The sequence below is a fragment of the Stegodyphus dumicola genome, chromosome 2 (assembly GCF_044657685.1).
Source record: "Stegodyphus dumicola isolate Sdum_Otavi_A_Nest chromosome 2, ASM4465768v1".
NCBI classification, from domain to species: Eukaryota; Metazoa; Arthropoda; class Arachnida; order Araneae; family Eresidae; genus Stegodyphus; species Stegodyphus dumicola.
Window position 1 is genome coordinate 280,168,420 of NC_140769.1, and position 5,579 is coordinate 280,173,998.

Genomic DNA, 5,579 nt, shown 5'->3' on the forward strand with positions numbered 1-5,579 from the left:
ATATATTTTGTGCATTCTGAGTTATAATATGAACGAAATATAATACTGTTAAGTAAACCTAGCGCCAGAGTGTCGCTATGGTAAACAAAGTGAATTTTAAAGAATGCATTTATTCTATTTTGGTTTATGCGCTGTCGGTGAAGTACTAGGTTTAATTCAATCTAATAAGTTTAAATGAAATGGAAAAAAAATGCGTATAATTTAATATTCCGTACAAGGAAGTCATGTGGTGTACACATCAGATTTTTATTTATATGTAGAATATTCTTTATGCCACCTGGTTAGATTAAATTTCATTTTTAGTCCAAAGGTTCAATTTTCCCAGAAGGACTATTAATTTCGTTTTTGGCATTTTGCGTTGGTTCACTATAAACGGCTAATCACTTTTCAAAGTATTGCCACCCAATATTATCGCCCTTTATTTTATTTAAAGAAATTAAAAAAGGAAGAATCTGCATCAATGTATGTATGTTTCAGGCACTGTGATAAAACAACGATACCTAGAGCCGTCAAAATTTAAATAACGTAATCTTCTTTATAGAATATGGGCATGTGGGAGCCCTAATTTGAATTTGAAATTCGTTTTATTACCGATTTCATATTTTGTAACACTTTCCTATTTGGTATCAACGAAATTTTGATAAAGCAGCTCAACGATTTCAAAGCGAGCAATGGCAACGTTGTACAGAAATAAACATTTTTTATCTCTAGAGACTATGTATTGGAAGTTCTAAAGATATGCTCATTTTAAACTTATTTTGCGATATTGCTGTTGAACTGACTTTTATGTTTTGAGTGCGAAGAACATAATATTTGATAAATAAAGGTAACACGCAAAATGTTAAAAAAACGGCCCTTAGAACGTAATTTAAAATCTGAACCCTTTGAAAATTTTTTTTTAAATTTTGTTTTGTTATTTCTTTTTTATGTGTAGAATACTCTAGATTAAAAAATTGAAAAGAAAAATTTACTTTCTTTATGAATTATGAAAAAAAAAATTTTTTTTACAGAAGTAATTTTTGTTGTCTTTTAAACTGTTTTATTATTTCATAATTGTATACCTGGCAACAATTGTTGGCCCAAAGAAAAGTGGCGCATGTTTAACTGAAGCCGTTTGCAGGGAATAGTATCAATTTTTAGTTTTTCTCACATTTAATGTTATGCTTCATATAAGATTTATTACATGCGTAACAAATTCCTTGTATACAATTTTAAAATAAAACTACAAAAGATCAACAAGAAAATTGCAACTGCAATTTAACGCAGAACTTTTAAAATCCATTAATAGAATTCCAAACTGTAAATAACTTCGTTACGTGGTTCGATAATTTAGTTTAAAATATGTTGGAAGTGCAGCGGGGTTCAAACAGTTTAAGCTTCTTATCGAGACAGATCTAAATGCCGCAGACAAAGTGGTTGTTAAAGCTCGACACAACCTAAGTAAAGATAGGTATCGATTTGCTACATATCCTCTTTGCAGTTATCGATATTCTAGGTGGAGTTATGTCCTTCGCTTTGATGGCGTTGCCCTTCTAATCATGCTAATTTTATTCGCAATAAATTGGGCTGTCCACTTTTATTTTCTAGAAGTATCTAAGCTTTTACTGTAATTCATAAAAGGATTACATCATCAAAGTTAGAGAGGTCATTAAAGAAGTAAAGACCGATGGAGGGAACGTTTCGGTTTCTAAATTTTTGCAAAGCGAAGGAACTTTCAACAAGACATTTTTTTTCCGCGTACAGTGTTACCATTGCTCGCTTCGAAATCGTTTGGTTTGTTAATCAGAATTTCTTTAATGTTTGACAAAATATGAAACAGATAAAAAAACAAATTCCATATTTGGGCTTTCAAATGCCCATATTTGGGTGGAGGACTGCGTTATTAAGAATTCGATGTCTCTAGGTACCGTTGTTTTACACACTGCCAGAAATATACATACATTGTGGGCCCACCAGCGGCCGAGCGGTAAAGACGCTGAACACTGGTAGTTTGGTCCGAGTTTCGAGTCTCGCGAACGAGCTGGCTGCATGGGCGTTTTCGTGGTTTTCCCCATGTGTAACGTGTATACGAGCAAGTTTCCATTAGAAAGTCCTCCACGAAGGCATCCCTTCCTTTAGGCAGATAGCCCTTGTGTGTTTTGCCATATTTGAATCCATACATACATTGCTGCAGGATTCTTCCTTATTTAATTTAAGAACCCAGAACGAACTACCTGTGTTCAGCGACTTTACCGCTCAGCCACTGGTGGGGATGATTAGTTACGACTCTAACAGGTAGAAAACCGCTTAACTGATATAGTGTTGCTGACTGCCGTGCCGAAGGCCCAAGGTTCGAATCCTGGAGTGTAAGGATCTTAAGTTTTACTAACGTTTATTTTATTTTAAATCTTTACTATCACTTCTTTATTTTCTACTTCCGGCCAGAATTAAAAGCGTTAACTTATTTATGCAAAATTTGTCTTGCGAACGCCAAGTACTTAAGTTGTGGCTTTTTGCCAAGCGAGAGAGAGGAAGGAGTTAGTCGAAGCAGGCCGCTTGCCTTAGAAGTTTTACTCGGTTGCTGTTTGCCTTCCAGGCCAGAGGTTTAATCCTCTTGATAATTTTAAACGTATTGTAGTGTTAACAGTTCTCTGTACTACATACGGCTTCCTGTTAATATACGGCCAATCTTCCTTGTTTATTATTCCAAATTTAAGTTAGAGTTTAGTTATATTTTTATATTCTTACGTTCAGACCACAAGTAGTTGGTCTCTGTATTCCGAAGTACGGAAATTATTGTAAAGAGTGAAAAAATAAAGGGTTTCGTATACCCTTCCTGTGTATCTTGTCTACTTCCCATATTTATTGAACATAGCTTTAGTAAGCTCCCTGTTCCGAGTCAGGTCTGTGCATGTTCCCAAAGAAAGTAAGACGGAACATTGAACCTGACAGTAGAAGGCCTGGATGTTTGTAAATGTATAGTGTCGGTGCGGTATGGCGGCACTCTACATATGCAGCGAGCCGAAAGTCCTCTCGTGTGGTTTGGTGGAAGAGAAGAGAGGTGGAAGACCCAAGGACCCGTCCGCCCGGGAAGCTGTCTGTCAAAATTGGGGGACGAGCTGAGCTAAATCGCACTGTCACCTGTAAGGTGCTGAAAGCGTTTGCCAACGACAGGCGTATCTTGCGCTCCTTGCCACGTGGAATTTCGTGGGCTTGCGCTGATGTTACTGTGAGACAAGTGAGCGTATGTAATAACAACAACAGCGAGAGATAAAGAAACAATTTCGGAAAAGTTCGCGCCAGCCGCGTGAATCGTAAAATATACTTGTTGTGATTACAGCACGAGAAACTTGAGTGTTATGAGAAACATCTCAATTGCAGGCCTAAAATACTATTGCCGATTCCAAACTGTTTGCCTCTCGGACAGGATAAAACAATGAAGATTAGAGAATCATGGGAATTATTTACGAGGGATAATGGATTTATATGTGGCATCTGAATTATTTTACTAAGTATTGTAATTCTCGAAATGACACCACTCAACTTATCAGGTTCTGTGTTTCTCCTTACTTGCTTGGGGAACATTGAGGAACCTGACTCGGAACAGGGAGCTTACTAAAGCTATGTTCAATAAATGTGGGAAGTAGACAAGATACACAGGAAGGGTATACGAAACCCTTTATTTTTCACTCTTTACAATAATTTCCGTACTTCGGAATACAGAGACCAACTACTTGTGGTCTGAACGTAAGAATATAAAAATATTTAACTAAACTCTAACTTAACTTTGGAATAATAAACAAGGGCCGGCGTGGAAGATTGGCCTTATATTAACAGGAAGCCGTATGTAGTACAGAGAACTGTTAACACTACAATACGTTTAAAATTATCAAGAGGATTAAACCTCTGGCCTGGAAGGCAACCAGCAACCGAGTAAAACTTCTAAGGCAAGCGGCCTGCTTCGACTAACTCCTTCCTCTCTCTCGCTTGGCAAAAAGCCACAACTTAAGTACTTTGCGTTCGCCAGACAAATTTGTATAAATAAGTTAAAGCTTTTAATTCTGGCCGGAAGTAGAAAATAAGAAGTGATAGTAAAGATTTAAAATAAAATAAACGTTAGTAAAACTTAAGATCCTTACAAACTGTCAGCAAGACTTTATTTTGCAGTAGCTGTAACCAGATGAAATTTTGTATCTGAAGCTATTATTTATTTGAAATAATTGTTCATTTGAAGTACAATTTGAAATTATTTGGATATTGTTTATTAGAAGTACATTGTTGCTTCTCTCAACGAATACGAATATGATACCCAGTACCGGTTTCCAAAAGGAATGTTTTGAAAATGAAACTCTATGACTTTGAAACTGAGAATCACGTACCTTACTCTGTTTTCCTGATTTATTAACCTAAAGGATGTTAGCCCAGAGGAGCTATTTCTGGCTTTTTGTGGCGTTTGACTTTTCAAATTGTTGCCACCAAATATTACAACCTTGCATTATATTTAAAGAAATTAAATAATGAAGAAAGTGCCTCACTGTATATATGTTTCTCGCACTGTGAAAAAACAACGATAGCTAGAGACATTTAACTTTGAATAACGTAGTCCTCCACTCAAATAGCCCAAATTTGGAACTTGGAATCTGTTTTTATTATCTATTTGGTAAAACTTTAACATATTTCTGATTAACAAACTTGACGATTTCAAAGCGAGCAATGGCAACACATCTCCAACCTGCGAGACTGTATCGGAAATTCTAAAGATATGCTCTTTTTAAATTATGTTGTGATATTCCCGTTGAATTGAATTTTATGGTTTGAGTGGAAAGAATATGATATTTAATAAATAAAGGTAACACACAAATCGCTTACAAGACGCCTCTTTGGGCGTAATATAAAATCTGAAGGCTTTCAAATTTGTTTCGTTATTTTTATCAGTTTGCACATTTTAATCGTCCGCTTTCTGAAACGATTAACTGTCATACTAAAACAATACATTTAAAATTACTTATATTCCCCATGTATGTGGGCTTTTTATTTCATAATTACTGTGTAAATGGAAACAAAAAATTATTCTTTTGTCTGTAACACGGCATTACAGAGAGCACTTACTTTTATTTATGTTGTGTGAAAAGGCTTAAATTTATCTTCTTTCTGCAAAAATGTTACTTATCAGTTTAAACAAATGACCTCTAGAGAGAAGGATTGTTACCGACTGCGCATTCATTTTTCAATGTAATATAGCGTAACACATTAAAAAAATGAATGACGTTCCTTTACATTATAACGCTGAGAAAGGATTTCGTGACTAAACGAGTTCAAAAAAGCCACTTTAAAATTAAAAAAAAGTATCACGAGTACAAAAAACATTATACGATTTAATCCAAAAAAAAAAAAAAAATACAGCTGATGGTGAGACTTAATGACATATGGATTTTTGCCATTTCAAATTTTAAACATTTTCTGAAAACTGTGTTTTATCAGCGTCTTCAGTTTAGTTTTTGAGAGCATTAAGAAACTTCCTTCAGTAATCTACAACAAAAATTTTTTTTGTCTCTGCTTATCAAAAAAGATTTCTTACTTGGTTAGTGTAATGTATTTAA